Source organism: Poecile atricapillus, chromosome 1 (assembly GCF_030490865.1).
Source record: "Poecile atricapillus isolate bPoeAtr1 chromosome 1, bPoeAtr1.hap1, whole genome shotgun sequence".
Taxonomy (NCBI): Eukaryota; Metazoa; Chordata; class Aves; order Passeriformes; family Paridae; genus Poecile; species Poecile atricapillus.
This window is the reverse complement of record NC_081249.1, coordinates 115,844,106-115,860,453: the sequence shown is the minus strand read 5'-3', so window position 1 is coordinate 115,860,453 and position 16,348 is coordinate 115,844,106. Positions and strand designations below refer to the sequence as shown.

General features: G+C 47.1%; 1 protein-coding gene and 1 long non-coding RNA gene across 3 annotated transcripts in view; one reads left to right on the top strand and one right to left on the bottom strand.

Annotated features, from left to right (window-relative positions):
- Positions 1-4,057, bottom strand: part of SLCO2B1 (solute carrier organic anion transporter family member 2B1) — a 35,644-nt gene extending 31,587 nt beyond the window's left edge. The window contains exon 1 of one of the 2 annotated variants that reach the window (XM_058838952.1): positions 3,784-4,057. The gene's annotated coding sequence lies outside the window, so the exon portion shown is untranslated. The remainder of the gene's footprint in view (positions 1-3,783) is intronic. The other variant, XM_058838936.1, reaches the window with a different exon arrangement.
- LOC131579276 (uncharacterized) overlaps positions 1-7,834 on the top strand; it is a 17,805-nt gene extending 9,971 nt beyond the window's left edge. Inside the window, exon 3 of the long non-coding RNA XR_009277665.1 lies at positions 7,502-7,834. This is a non-coding gene — a long non-coding RNA (uncharacterized LOC131579276). The remainder of the gene's footprint in view (positions 1-7,501) is intronic.
- The last annotated feature ends 8,514 nt before the right edge of the window (positions 7,835-16,348 follow it).

The window sequence follows — 16,348 nt, the reverse complement described above, 5'->3', positions numbered from 1 at the left end:
CCATCCTCCATCCATCCATCATCCATCCATCCATCCATCCATCCCTGCAGGGAGGCAGTGCCCATCGCACCAGGGGTGACTTTTCCTTCTGAGGGGGAAGTGCCCTGGAGCAGCTCTGGCTCTGAGTGGGGAGGGAGGGAGTCCCAGAGCCTGTGGCTGAGGGAGATGGCTCTGGAGTTACATAAAGCAGCGAGGTTGGAATGGCGTAATTCCAGGAATCACTCACTTGGCTTTGCTTTCAAAGGCTGCCCAGGGCCGTGGAGTTGTCGGGGTCTGCAGCCACGCTGAGATCCCCTCCCCATCCTCTGCTCCTGCTGCTTCCCAGGCTCTCGGTGGGTGCATCCCCCTCCGTGTACCAGCAGCACCATTAAACTGCCCCTGCTCTCCTTCCTCCCCTGTCACCTGCAGTTTGTGAGATTTGCCAAACCCTTTGACAGTTTCACTCCTTTCCTCCAAGATTTTATGTGGCATTTTGAGTAAAAAAGTCGCTGGTGTCTTCTGGATGGAGCCAGGTGCTGAATGCCCAGCCCCCTGCCCTGGGATGGACAGATGTGGCTCAGCCTCGTCTCCTTCCTCGGAGGGGATTTTCTATTTTAGCACCACCTCCTCTGTGTCTGGCAGGGAAACTCTTCCTGCTTCAAGCAGCTCCAACCCCTGGATAGGAGTTAAAGTGCTGAATGAAGGATGAAGAGCCTGATTCCAGCAGGAATCTGCCTTTCCACAGGCTGCAGGCAGTGCTTGGCTCTGCGGACAAACACCTGCCAAGAGAAGTGACCCCAAACAGCAGCTTCCCCCACTTGGGGTTTCATGCACCATAAATACCTTCCTGATTTTTTTCCCCTCTTTACTTCACTGCTGCCTGGACAGGAGTGAAGACTGAGAAAAACCACATTTTGTGCTGAGTCCTCCTGAAATCTGTGAGAGTTTGCAGTGCAAGGAGCAGCTGGAGGAAATGGACAGAGCCGGAGTGGTTCCAGGGACACAGACACCTCCGGTTTGAAAAATGAATTTTTGAAGGGGAAGCTGTTGCAAAACAAGGAGCAAGAGCCCCTGCAACAGCTCCGTGCCTTGAACACACATCCTGAGTGGAAACCCCAGCAGTTCCCTGTAGCTGAGCCCTCCTGAAGCAAACCAGAGCTTATTTATTATCTATAACATCTATTTATTATTTATTATCTATAACATCTGAAAAAAAATAGTCCCAACAAACCCAGATTCTCCACCTACACTCATGGTTCTCTGCCCAGTACCACTGACCTGCTCCTCATGCTGTGTATTTCATGAGGAGCAGCTACACCCCAATCCTGAACATTTATTTCTAAGGGACATTCAAGGGCAGCCCTTTACTCCCTCCACACTTATCCAGGGATAAACATCCCTGAATTTTGGAGGTGGCCAGTAAAATTTGCTTCACCAGGAGCTGGGAATGACGCTGGCCACCTGCAAGCAAAAGGGATGGATGGAAGAGCAGGAGCAGGAAAATGCTGCTGCGAGGAAAGGGAACTGAGTAGAGCTTAGGGAAGTGAGAAAATTCCTTAGCCAGCAAGAGAGGAGCTGGCTGTGAACAGCAGAGGAAACACTGTGGGTGGGAGAGACCTGGTGACACTTCTGGGTGAAGATGGACAAGGAGCCAAGTGCTGGAGTGAAGTCCCAGTCCGGAGCAGCTGGTGGGGGCTGGAGCTGGCACAGGAAAAGGAGGAAACGCCAGTATTTTGGGCAGCAGGGGGAACTACTCAATGTCCTTCTTCCATTAGTCCACATTAGTGGAGTGCACTGTCATCTGTATGCTCAGGGCACTAAGAACATCCAGTGAAAATGGAGATTGTGTCCTGGAAGTGCCTGGACCTGCAGCTGGAGCCACAACTGTCCCCAGCCAAGCTGCTGACAGCAACAAGCCCTTTCCTGCAGCCCTGGGTGTGACCTTGATCCAGGGCTTCTCCAGCCATGCCCTCGCTCTCAATTTTCCCTAGATGACACCTCAGAGCCTTGTGGTGTTCGAATCATGCCTGGAATTCCCCTCATTGCCTGCTCTGCCTCCCACACTGCCTCCATTTCCTTAGAAAATCACCTTTTCCAAAGCCAGTGGGGCCAATGACAGGTGCTGAGGTGGGAAATGAAGCTCCCAAGCCATCCCTCAAATCCACATTCGGACACATCATGGCCCAAGACGCTCAATATTTAATCCACCTGCAGGCAGGGCACATGAGGCAGGTCCAGGAGAGAGCACAGTGCAGACCAGCACCCCCAGTGACCCACTGGGAGCAGACTGGGAGCCAGGAACCACAGAGGAACGGGAGCTGGGATCTAACTGTGACCAACCCAGGTCACAGAGAACCCCGGGCTACTGCAGGGAGGGGAGGAGGCCAAGAAGCCGTGCAGCGTTTGGAGCTTGGGTGAGCCAGGAAGAGGCACTGCAGAGACTGGAAATGCCACATGTGCCCAGCAGGATGGCTGGAAAACACGGGGAAACTGGAAAAGCAGGAGGGAACATGGAGAGAAAGGAGGTGTGTTGTAAAACAGCATAACAATAGCAGTAGCAACACAGGAGGCTGACAGGCTCTCACAGCCACCTTGGGGCCAGGAGGAGCTCCCAAGGAGCCCCTCAAAAGCTTTCTGAGGGAATTGCCTGAAGCAGGGAGGAGCTCTGGATGTGTCTGTGCTTCCAGGGTGGGGGGGAGAACCTCGCTCAGGCTGCACAGCTCAACACTCACAGCAGGGTTTGGGTGGCAGGGACCTCAGAGCCCATCCATTCCCAGCCCTGCCATGGCAGGGACACCTCCCACTGCCCAAGGCTGCTCCAAGCCCCAGTGTCCAACCTGGCCTGGAACATTTCCAGGGATCCAGGGGCAGCCACCATGTTTTAGAACACGCAGTGCCCTTCCCTCCTGCCACAGGAGCTGCCCACCCAGGGTTAGCCTTGCCCTTGGGTACCCATCTCCAGAGAGGGTGGAACCGGAGGGCTGCAGCAGCCCCCACACAGGATGGGACATGTTCCCACCCCATCCCTGCAGAGCAGTCCCGGGGTCCCCATGCCCAGGGACACCACAGCTGCCACCTGACAGAATCAGCAAGCGTGGCCGATGTCACCCCAAAGTTAAACGTCCATGTTCCAGGGAGGACAGGCTGTTCCCACGGCTGACTCCCCCGGGATATGGGCACCCCAAGGGCTTGCAGGGACACAGCAGCTCCCCCATTTGCAGGACGCAGCAGGAAGCAAGCAGCCTGCTGCTCCCAGATCCCTGCAGCCAGTGAAAAACTCAGCAGGAGCAGGCAGAGGAGCAGCTCAGCCCTGACCCCAGGGCTTTCCATGACTCCAGGGCTGTATGGATCAGCTCTCCTCCCAAGCAGTGCCCTGCTGGAAAGGTTTGGCTCGGGCAGGCTCTCCCAAATCTCTCCCTGTGGCAGCCAGGGCAGGAAAGAGCCATTGCTATTACAGAAGTGAAACCACTGTAAACAAACCCACCGGGGCAGTCTCGGGTGTTGGGAAAACTGGGAAAATTCCCTGCAACGGGAGAAACAAGTGGAGCTGCCTCACTGGGGAGAAAAAGGACCCTCAAATAAATAAGCACAAGCAGAGAGGAAGCGACAAACACACGTGCAGAAGGCTGGCTCAGAACAGGAGTCACTCCTCGCTTTTCCTCTCTGAAGCTGCTCCTGAGCCCCAGCAGATCCAGGAGCCTTGCAAAACCAGCCGGGGAAAAGCAGCGTGAGAAACTTCACCCTTCCGGAGTGATCCTCAGCATTCCCCCGGCAGCGGGCAGATGCTGCCATCCTCATACTCACGGTTCCAGCGCTGTCCCGATCCTCAGCCCCCGGCTCTGGGAGCCGAAGTTTCCGTGTGCCGGCAGCGCTGGGGCCGCTGGCTCGGGCTCCTGCCGGGCCGGAGGTGGGGACGGCTCCGGGGTGTGTGTGGATGTGGATGTGGAGGTGGGGCTTCGTCCGCACTCCTAAAAGCCTTTGCAACTTTTGCAATCCCTTTCTACGGGATTTCTTTTATTTTTGTGTTTGCCGTCTCCTGAAGCTGCAATCCCCGAGAGCTGTGCGGTTTGCTGAGCCAGGGCTCTGGGTGCTGTTTACCCAGTCCCAGTCCAAACTGGGCTTGGCTTTCCTCCCTCTCCAGTCCCCTCTCCCCTCCCTGCAAGGGTCCCGTTCCTCCAGGGCAGTTTGCTTGTGTTCGTTTCCTTGTTCAATTTGCTTTATCTGCAGGGTTATTTTTCTGTAAATTTTGAAGCTGTGGTGTAATCCTGAGATTTGGGAAAGGGAAACTTTATCTAATCCCGGACAATTTATTTTCAATGTTTCCCCAGCACTCTCTTGCTCTAAGCACTGAGGTTTTTCCAGACGAGAACTGGAGAAGTTAACAAACAGGCAGCCCTATCCAACCCTGCCCTCTGGCAGTGGGAAGCCATTCCCTGTGTCCTGTCCCTCCAGGCCTTGTCCCCAGTCCCTCTCCAGCTCTCCTGGAGCCCCTTCAGGCCCTGCAAGGGGCTCTGAGCTCTCCCTGGAGCCTTCTCCTCTCCAGGTGAGCACCCCCAGCTCTCCCAGCAGACAGGTGCACAAACACAGGTGAGCTTTGCCAGCTTGGATTTCACAAAGTTGCAGCTTGGAGACCAAGGCTGCTGCAGCGTCCTGTCCAAGGGGAATATGAGGGATGGAGGCAGAGCCCTTGGGTGAGCTCCCTGTTCTCTTTCCATCCCAGAAGCCACAACAAGCTGCTGGATATCCCAGCCCTGAATGAGGTGTTTCCCCTCTCAGGGTGGTGGCGCAGCAGAGGCAGGGGAAGGCACAGTGACCTTTCCCTCCTGGCATTTCTGGTTGTGCTCTGAGGATGGGACAACACACAGGACCTGCCAGGCAGAGGGACTTGATGTTTCTGAAGGGAAGATCATCTGCTTCCCTCTGCACCAGAGCATCATACAATAATTAAACAATTCCTTTATTAGCTCTGGCATCACAGAAACATTTGGCTGAGCAGGAGACAGCCACATCAGCGTGTCCCAAAGCACTCTGCACCCAAGTGAGCCTGAGCTGTGCTCCCGAGCGGAGCTGCCTCTGCCGAGAAGAGACACTTTGTCTGCTCCAGAAGGCACTGTTAGATGGAAACAAAGGTTATCAATATTTTACAGCTGCAGGGCTCCTTCCTTCCCGCAGGGTTGTGCACAGACCATCCCCCAGGACCCTCGGGACGGGCTTGGTTTGGGGCTGGGAGGGCAGAGCTCCTTGGGAAGGGCAATAACCCAGACTGCAGCTGCAGGGGAGCATGAGACAGGCACTCCAAACCGCCCGGCAGCAGATCCTGACATGGAGAGAGGCAGGGACAGCCAGGGGATTGCCAGGAATAGAGAGGCAGGGATCTCAGGACTCCTGGAAGCTCACACCGCGGTATTCCATGAAAGAAGAGCACCATCTATTGGCTCTTCCTCAGCTCCTCCGGCTGCTGCTCCATCCCACGGCCAGGGGTGGCCCGAGCGCCTTTGTCCCGCTGCTCCAGGGGGGCTGCTCCATGTCCCTGCTCCGGGACATCCCCGTGGGCTCCCCAGAGGATGCTCATCCATCCAAGGCCAGGCTGGACAGGGCTTGGAGCCACCTGGGATGGTGGAAGTGTCCCTTCGGGGGTGAAACTGGGTGAGCAGTAAAATCCTTCAGCCCAGCCCATCCTGGATCCTGAAAAGCCCGTGGAGTGTTCAGAACAGGGCTGCCTAGGTTGTCCTGCTGCCTCCGGAGCTGTGTCCTGCCTGCTGCTGCAGCTTCCTTGCCAGAGATTTTCCTCTGCTCCTTCAGCTTTGGGTCACGCCAGGATTTGGCCTCCAAATTTTGGGATATGCAGACCCTAAGTGCCTCCCAAAAAGGAGAATTCCTATTAAAAGCAAGCACTAAAGCCTGAGTGGGCACACAAAGTGTTCGGTCGGGTGAGGGGGCTGGATCCTTGGAGGATGTGAAGGAAGGAGTATTCCTTTGAATGCTTGGGAGCAGTTTGCAGGAAAGGACAGCAGCACTTATTTGTGCAAAGAGATGGCAAAATCTCACATGTCTTAGGTCAGAGGTGTGCACAGATGAAGAAATCCAGGCTTCCAGCCTGGAAAAGGCCACATTAGGAATCCCATAAGTGCCCAGGTTCTGCTGCTTATTCCAGCTCTGCCCTTGGCTCAAGACTTCAGCTGGGATTGGAAAGGAGCAGCTTAGTGTCCCACATGAGAATGGGACATGTGGCCACTTGTGGGGATGATCCTTTTCTGCATGTGGGGCCGTGTAATAAATGGAATTGATTTGTGCTAACTAAATTGTAACTGTTATTAAAGTTATTATTAGAAGCAATCAAAAGAATCAGTGTTACAAGGCAGATGTACCACTTTACAGATGTTACATGTTTAAATTGAGGTACAGGATGTAGTTTGGAAGATCAGTGATGTCCCAGGCCTTGAGATGGACAAAATTAGAACGACTTTAGGCATTGGGCCTAAAAACCAGTAAATATAAGACTAATTAGTAGAGTAACATAACACAACGCTTAGTACACACGTGCAAACCTGTAAGGTTATCCAAAGGAAAACGAGGAAGAGGAGAAGCCTTCGCCAAAAGACCACCAAAAGAAGACTGAAGACCCCCTAACAACAAGTGAAGCATGTGCCGTTAAGTGACGTAAAGTCAGAAAAATCGGAAATAGGAGGAAACTTATGGGAAACACTAATGAATATGTATAAGCACACAGTATATAAGTTTAGCTTGAAGTGCTTTGTTTTGTACGTGAGGTGGGGTGAGAAGCCCTCCATGTACCCCAGTTGGTTTTGCTTATGCTTTAATCATACTTAATTACTGGCAGATTATATATATAAATTGTAATTTTTTGCTAAATTATATTCTTTTACTAAACTCTACTCTTTTATACCAAATTACTAATTACTAAATTGTATTCATTTTTAATTAAACTGCCATTAACCCAAGGGACCTAGTTGTCAAAATTCTAATTTCATTTGTAACAGGCTAGGAGAAACCAGCTGGGTTATAGGGCTGGGATTTCACACCTGAGCTCTGCTGAGGTCTCACAGAGGGCCAGCCAAAAGCTGGGACGCAAATGTTTGGAATTCTGCCAAAATTATTTGCAGAGCTGGGATTTAAACCAGTGGCTGGTGATAAGCAGCTGCCTTGCCTCTACATATTTTGGGGGTTGTCTTCTGAATCCCTGCTTGGATCCTGCCTTTAATGTCTGTATTTGTAGAGGACAATGGGAAAGGGTCATCTGCTTTTGGGATTTCAGTCAGAACCAAAGTAATAATTTGTCCTCCCTGTTTAATGAAAAATCCCAAGCCACCATCAAAGGATCAAAATAAGATCAGCATGTGTCAGATTCTGGGAAACAGGAATTGGGAAATCACAGGATTTCCACATCAAGAAAAAAATTTTCCATTAATTTCTTAACAAGAGAAAAAAATATTGGTTTTGTTTTTGTGGAGATTTATCACGATTTAATTTTATTTTTTTTTTTTTTTTTTTTTTAACGCAGAAGTGGCTTCTCCATCCGTGGAAGTGTTCCAGGCCGGGTTGGATGGAGCATCCTGGGTTAGTGGAAGGTGTCCCTGCCCATTCCTTTCCATTTCAGAACCACAGATGGCAGCACGAGCCTGGGAATCGCTGCTTTGCTGCTCCTACGGGGGAGCAAGGCGATCCTAAAAACCCCCGGAGAAACCGAGCGGGAAAGTGAATTCAAATTATTTGTATAAAAATTGGGCAAAAATAAAAAGGGCGAAGTGCCAAGTCTTTAAAAGCCTAAAGGCATTGAAACACTTTTTAATATTAAATGTGCTATCAGTTTAAGGAACTTCCATTGCTTATGTCTAAAGGAGAAGAGGTTTTAAAATTCTGAAGGAAAGATATGCTGTTACCCCTTTTACACAGCATCCCTTCGAGCTCTGAGCTGGTGCCATGAGCTGCCTCCAAAGAGTCAGTGGAGATAAAATAGATCATTAATTATTATTATATTATATTATATTATATTATTATATTATAACAGAGATGTTGAATTGTCTCATTATTTTGCTGAGAAGCTGCAGTGGGATCTGTCACACTAATGCTGTGCCAGATTAACTGAGTGTATTTAAAGGAGAATGAAGAAGTTCCAAGCTGATATTTATCTGCTTACATGGATAAAATACTTGTGAACTCCGCGACACACAGTGTTGGCAGGAAGTTATCCTTTATCTGTTATCCATCTGTTTAAAAAGCCCCAAACTTGATAGTTCACATCTATGTGGCAAATATTTGTTTTCCATAATGTTACAGAAAATACAGTTAGCTTTTTACAAAACTCTTCAAGTACCCTCAGTAATAAAAGTGCTTTGAGGGTTATTAATTTGGTTGAAAAATTACAAGCTAGACTGGAAAACAGCTTTTTGTTTGAACAACATGTGGGAAAGTCTTTGCTCTTGAGGTATTAAAATGCAAATGTTAAAAGCAAGAGGGTAGTGGTGTAATAAAAAAAAAATCATTATCTCAAAGGTGATTATTGCTTTACAGTTATGAGAAATTTCCAAGCACTTCATGTGCTTTTCTTAGTGGGGGAAAACTATCTGTGTATAATTCCAATCTCAAAAATAGCTTTGAAAAATCTTGTATTTAAGCCATCAAAAAAATTATTTCTGCCTCATCCTAAAACCAAACAGTTCTGTATCAACCCAGGGAGTGCATTTTACACTGGGCTATAAAACTCAGAGGACACAGCCTGAGAGCTGGATGGAACTAAGGCACAAAACAAGGCAGCACATAATCCTGCTTTATTCTTGCCCTGTTTTGTTGCCCTGAAGATCAGGCTTGTGATCCCAGAAATGCTCTTTGCTCGCTGGATCACCCTGTAGAGCTCTTCATGGTGAAAAATAAACCGGGGGGGAGAAGGGTCAGTGCTGCTGCTGTTGGAAATTCCTGGACTTCCCACGTATTTGTTCCTGGAGCACTCGGTGCTCTGGGCTGGGGACAAGGTGGGAATGGGGCACAGCTGAGGCTCAGGGGTCCTTTCTAGCCTCAGAGATCCTGGGATTCCAGCATTCCATTCTCATAGCTGGGGTTTTGCTTGCAGGGTCACAAATTTGGGTGTCTCTTAATCAAAAGCCCGTTGTGCTGGGGAGCAGAGCATCATCAGTGGGACTTTGGGTTTGTCCTCCCAAGGAGCTGCGATTGGAGGGATCTGGGTTGGTGAGACTTTCTGAGGTGCAGATTCTTCCAGGCTAAAATACCTCAGGGAGAAATGGCCTCACTGAGGATTCACAGCCACCTTCTGCAGGTGGCCACTGCCTGCCCTGCTGAGAGCTGGGAACCCTCGCTAAGATCCTGCCTCAAAAAAGCTGTCCTGGGTTCTGTTCTCAGCTCAGAATCAAATTGCAGCAGCTGGGACCAGCGTGGCTCTAGCTGCTCTGTCTGTGCATGCCTGAAAAAACACTTTAGAGGCAAATTTATTTAATTTATACATATACATCTACATCTACATCTACATCTACATCTACATCTACATATACATCTACATATATATAATATATATATATAATATATAAATATTTTATATCTAAGTAATTTAATTTTATTTATTTATTTAATTTTCCCTTTAGATCTCAAGTCAGGCTCAGCAGAGCTGAGGGATGGATTTGCAACATCTCTTGTGCTGGGAGTTATTGAGCCAAGTCAGACTCATCCAGGCCTGGTCCAGTGCCCTGTGATGAGGGGGAAGCCCAGCCCTCAGCACAGCCTTGCTGGTTGTGGAATGGCCCTTTTGCCTCTCTCTTCTCTTCCTGCCAGTCTCCTCATCCCAAAGAATCCTCATCCTGTGTGTGCTGCAGCACCATCATCCTGCAGCAAGCCTGGGGGTTAGTAGGATCCAGGACTCCCCTGTTCACTAGAATATAATTTATGTTTTATTTATATATAGATATATATATATTTATAAGACAGATATTGTGCAAGACTCAAGAGAAGTCTTGCCCTTTTGCTGATATCCTTCTGCTGGTGTTCATCTCTTCAAAAATTTATTTTTGTGCTATTCAGACAACATGAAAAACATGGAAAAGTGATGTAACTTTGGTCATTACTCCCCACAGTTTTCAAAATGACTTCACACAGGTTTTTAAGTTATCGTTTATAATAAGGACTTAATAATTTCAGGGATGATTCTTAAAAATTTCCAAATCTTCCTCAAGGAAGGGAGGAGGATCTCATCTTAATCCTTGTATTCTGTGAATAACGTTTGTGTTGCAAAGGCACTACTCAAAAGCCAGAAGTGTGAAGGGTGTGAAGTGTCCAAGGTGTCAGAAGCCACACTGGAAATGTTCTTTTTATTCACTGAGACATTTTTTTTCCTGTGTTTATTTGCTGGTCTGTACAGCTTTTTTCTTCTGACCTTTCCCTGCTCCTCTACATAAGCCTCCAGATAACTTTTGCTGCTCTGTCCAGCTGTATGTGCTCTGTAAGGAAACAATCCAGGTTAAGAAAAGTTCAATTCTGGCTCACTGGCATCAAACTAAGTTGAAAACAGTTCAAAAGTCCTACTGAACTTCAGGAAATTACTTTTCTGTAGACTTTGCCTCTGTTTAAGTAATTTGAATAATTCAGGAAGAGATGAACCAGGATAACCATCAGTAATAATGAGGTAAAAGAAAGTGTTTCCAGGACTAAGATGGAAAGTGGAGGAAATTTAAAGTGAATTGTGGAATGTTTTAAAATGTGCTAAAACACACGGAGGCTCTGCTGGATTTTAACTCTTTGCTGAAGAGGGAGAAGTGTTCCAGAGAATATTGATGGACTTCCCTCTTTCCCCCCAGACCTTGCCCCAGGTCTGGAATGCCTCCGAGGGCAGGAGAAGGCAAAGGGGAGGCTCCAGCTGTCTGCCAGAGGCAGCTCAGGGCCTCTAATCTTCCAGTCTGTACACACAAGATTAAAGATCCGCCTGGAGTTTTGATTAAGAATGCAAAGTTAAGAGATTAAATACCAGGAAGCCAAATTAAAGAGCTTTAAGTCAATCTCGGAACTCATCAAAGTACCAAATTTTTAAGCTGCCATTACAACACAGGATTAGTGCAAAGCTTCCCTACCCTGATTTGATGTCCTTCCCTCAACAATGTTATTTATTCCCCCCAGTTCTGCATAAACCCAGCTAGTGCCTTGTCTGTGGAGCTCATCCCACCTGGATCCCTCTGGGGCTTTCCTGGGATCCCGGCTGTGCCCCAGTTAGCCTGGAGCCCACGGTGCCCCTCCTTTGTGCTGCCCTGCACTGAGCTACCAGAGCTTAGAAAATGCTCTGGGGCACTCACTCCATGGGCTAAAGGAATGGACACATCCTGAAGAATAAATACACCCCAAGGAATAAATACATCCCAGGGAATAAATACATCCCAAGGAATAAATACATCCCAAGGAATGAACACATCCCAAAGAATAAATACATCCCGAAGAATAAATACATCACAAGGAAGGAATTCATCCCAAAGAAGGAATACATCCCAAGAAATAAATACATCCCAAAGAAAGAATACATCTCAAGGAAGGAACACATCCCAAGGAATGAACACATCCCAAAGAATAAATACACCCCAAGGAATGAACACATCCCAAGGAATATATAGGTCCCCCTTCCTTCCCGCCTCTGGGTCGACTGATCCCAAAGACCTGGGGGAAAAGGGAGACCTAATGAGCAACTGAAGTGGGATGAGGCCCCTGTGGTTATTCAGGTCCAGATAGCTGAAAATGAGCCCTAAAAGTCTCTAATTTCACAACTTTCTGCAGACAGGAGTTCTTTCAGCTGGAATCACTGGCTGGTGTGGAGGGTGGCTCTATCCAGGGACCTGCTGATGCAGGGAAGTGCTCTGAAAGCACATCCTGCAAACTGCCAAAATTGCTATTTAAAGCTCCTGCTTAGTGCATTAATGTTCCCCTGCTTTTCAGGATGATAAACCGTGTTCTTCCCATTTTTTAATTTATGGAACTGGGATGTCTCAGCTACCTTAAGATTGTGCTTTCCAGGGCTTTTTCCACAAAAGATAACTGAATAACATTGCTAAATGCTGTGCTAATTAAAGCTTTAATTTGAAGTTACTCTCCCTTGTAAGACACTGTGCCAAGTGAGCCATTTTCAAATTTGTGTCTCAAACCTTAGAACTTTTTGTAAGGGTTAAGCACAACAATTTCAAGCTTTTTGAATCCATTTTTTAACTTTCCCTCATCCCTATGCAGAATGTCTTATCCAGAACATCAAACTTGTATGTTAAGTTATGGGAAGGTTTTTTTTTTTTTTTAAAGGAAAATGAAACTTTTTGTTCTTTACTGAATTTTATCATCCTCCTTTACAAGTGCAGTTACTGTTAGTGTTATTTAGTGCAGTTATTATTAATCACATCATTATCATTGGTTACTTAGTGTAGTTATTACCAGTGTATTTTTACTGTTAAAAGCCATATCAGAGTGAAGCTTTTCACCCTCTGGAGTTCCTGGAAGGGTTGCCCAGCAGCTCCAGCCCAGCTCTGAGCTGGTTCTCCCTGGTGCAGCAGGAGCCTCAGGCACCACAGGCCTGTTCTTCACCCTTTCTCCAAACCTCACCCTGTGTCTGCATTCTGAACACAGCTCCCACCACGCTGCTCCTGCTCTCTACTTTGTCATTGCAGGTCCCTTACATGCCAGAGACCAAAAAACACCAGCATGGATTGCAAGTCTTGCTTATGAATATTTCTCTTTCCTGGGCAAGCTGTGGCCCAGCTTTGCCTGCAGGAGCAAAACTTAAAGAATATTTTATTTTCTGGGAGAAAAAAAAGATGTTGATTACCCAGAGCAGCTGTGGCTGCCCCTGGATCCCTGGAAGTGCCCCAGGCCAAGCTGGACATTGTGGCTTGGAGCAGCCTGGGACAGTGGAAGATGTCCCTGCCATGGCAGGGGGTGGGAATGGATGATCTCTTCCAGGATCCCTTCCAATGCAAAGCATTCCATGATTGCCTGATGATGATAAATTCATTTTATCTTCTGTTAAAAATGCAGGTACAACAACTCTGTGTGGTGCCACCAACGAGAGGGGACTGATCCAACAGCTGACCCTGTGCCCAGCCCTGACGCTTGCTTCGTGCCCGGAGCTTTGATTTCAGAGGTGGTGGTTTTGAGTCTCTGGTTGGATTTGTGGCTGCATTAAAAGTCTGTTCACGTTCTCCCAGTTGAACTAAATGACTATTATTTCCTTCTCCTGCTCCCTCCCCCATCCAACTGTTGTTGTTTAATTAAGGATAACGTGCTGCTCTTCAGTGGGTGTTTGTTTATAGCCTGATAAATGTCAGGAATATGCTCTGGTGGAAAATCTTTTAGCTGGGAATACTCAAGTCCTTTTAACCACTACTGCATCTGTGAAAAAAAAATTGTCTTAAAATCTCGTTTTCTGATGATTTCAAAAGATTTTCATTATTGATTTAAAGGGAAAGAGCAGTTTGAATTGTGCTTTTTACAATAGCCTTCTTCTTGGTTTTTCTTATTTGGGTTTGGTTTTTGGCTTGTTTGTTTTGGTTACTTGCTGGCAATCTGCATATTTTGAACTTGGAGAGGAAAAGTACATTTGAGATTTATAACAGTAGAGAATCTGTACAAGCTATTGCCTATACACATTTATTTATATTGGTTGTGAAGAACAAACTTCATAAACTGTGAAGAACTGGCTTTTCCAGAGCCAGCTCAAGCAGCAGCCTCTCCCCAGGGCCTCTGGGCTGTCCTGTAGCCTTCAGCAGGCAGAGTTTGGGCTCAAGTCAGAGCCAGGAAAATCCAATTTTTCCACTGGATGGCAAAATCTGGTAGTGGTGGTTTTTTGTTTTGTTTATTTTTGCATGGGGCTTTGTGGTTGAACACAGGCATTTGACATCAGCTTTGCCATGGAAGATTTTACGTTGCTTTGCCCTTTCCTATGCGTAGAGCAAAATATTTTGTGGCCCTTTACAAAAGCCAGCACAGCTGCTGTGCTTAAATCACCTTAAAAACAAAGCAAAAGCTAATTGGGAAGGCATCTAAATGCCTTTACTTTTTTTCAAATTCCCTTCATCACTTTTACCAAAATTTGAGAAAAGTTTATTTGGGCCCTCGGTGCATTTTTGGTGGTCAGGCTCTCCCAGGGAGTGTCCCACTGAAGGGATTCAGAGGTGTGGGGAGTGTTCCATGGCTAATGCTGACTGATGGGCCTTGCAGAACTCCAGGCACTGAGCAACACCTTTAAATTCGTTCAGAAATTCCTCAGAGACTTTGCCATTCCCAACTTTGCTTCTTGGCTCTGCCACCCATGCCTGGGATGCCCTTGGTCAGGCGCTGAACACCTCTGGAAGGAGTCATGGTGCAATTCATAGCCTGTGGAATGGATTTCCCTCTGCTTTCACTCACCTTTTCTGGCTGAAGGGGATGGGGAGTGTCAGCTGCTTGCTGACTCAGGGCTCAGCATGATGGGACCTGACTTCAGCCGCAGCCTGGGCAGCCTTTCAGTGCCACAGAGACTGCGGGCTGAGCAGCTCAGTTTAACTGCTGCAATAAATGGTGAGTGCTTGAGAAGCTGCTGTGAGAGACGAGCACATTTAATTCTCTCTGAGGAACCTGGGGCTTTTTAATGCATAGCTCTCTTAATGAAAAGCTGTAAATTCATGCTTCTTTCAAGGTGGAGCAGCCTGCAGGTTCAAAGTGCTGAATTTCTCAGAGAGGCTGTTATCAATCACAGTCTCTCTGGTTTAGCCAAACTAAGACAGAAAACCCGGGCAGGAATCTCTTTTCCATCAAATTCTCAGACCAGTTTTTCAGCCCTGGAGTGTTGATGGGAAGCCACACTCCCATCAATAAATACTGTCTCTGAGACTTTATCTAAATGTACAGGACCATCCTGGCTCTTTCAGGGCTTTCTTGAGCCATTGGTTGAGTTGAAAACCAAATTTGGCTCCATCTGTTTGTATTGGTTGGAAAGATCTCCTTTGGCACTTCCCTAGTTGTTTCTGTACCACGGCACTGCCAACTTGACTATTTCCTCAGCTGCTCTGCAGGGAAGGGCTCAGCTTTGGTACTGGAGTTAAACATGGAATGGGATGGGCAGGGTTGGAGTAAAAGGGAACCATTTTTGGCTTGTAACCCCTAAATTTCGTCTTGCAGCAGTTTATATCCTTAGAAAAACCCTTACAGGGAAATCTACATCTCTGTTTTTGTGTGAGGAAACTGAAGGACCTCTCAGGACTCCTTCCAGCTCAATTTTCTGGCTTCCCTATGTAGGACATTGGAATATGTCTACGAAGAGCAGAAGAGGTCCATATATATATATATAAAATTATTGTGCTATTTCAAATAGCACTGGAAGGTCAGATTGGAAGGGGAAATCCCCTTAACAACCTTTAACTCCCAAGCCGCTGTTGCTGATTTCCTAAACAAATGCAGAAGTTCATGCATTTATTAAAGCAAACCTCAACACTGTCTGAATTAAATAAACATTGATCATCTGTTAATATTAAGACTGGCACATCTTGCTGCTGCTTTGGCTCTGGATCAGCATCATCATTTATTAATGTTTTGAAATAGCTCTGCAGAATGGGTGATGTTCAAATCTGTACCTGAAAAGTCTCCCCAAATCTCACCACAGAGAACCTGGGAGGTGAGCAAAGCAGAAAAAAATCAGCCAAGAAGTTCAGCCCCTCATTTTCCCAATCTTTCTATACATTTTGTATAAATCAAAGGCCATGTTTTAAGTCTGTTTTAGATCATCAAATAGCTCTTTTCAAAATGTCAGCAAATCATTGCCCAGATAGCCTGACAATAGTTAATCAATTGCAAACGGGATGCAGATTCTCTTGGAAACTTTGATAATTATTCACCTCAGCTAAATGCATGTAACATTTAAGTCACTTCCTGCACTTGCCTCGGCTGAATTAAGCTGGACAAAACCCTGATTGGAATAATTGCAGAAATGTGGCTTAGACTGAAAGGTACTGTTTGATTTTATTAGCAGAACTGTGCCAATAGTTCTTTGCTGTGTAAAAGCAGGCTCCCTGCAGGTCTCTGTCTCTGCTTTAGAGGCTCTTTCTTGCAGTCCCTCTTAGCATTGTGCAGATTTGTGCTCTGGTATCAGCTCTGCACCTCCCACAGAACGGCTCAGTGGGCTCCATCCACAACCTGGAACAATTTGGGTGTCACTCATCAGACTTTATTGTTCACCTGCCTGAAATCTGTGCTGGAATAGGATGGATGAATTTCAGGCAGTTAAAGCTGCTCAAGGCTTGACAGCCATTGGCACGAAATAGAGGCAAAGGCAGAAACAAACAAGTTCAGCTGGAGCTGCTGCATAACACACGCAGCTGAAAAGGGTGAATTAAAGATAGGAGTGAGG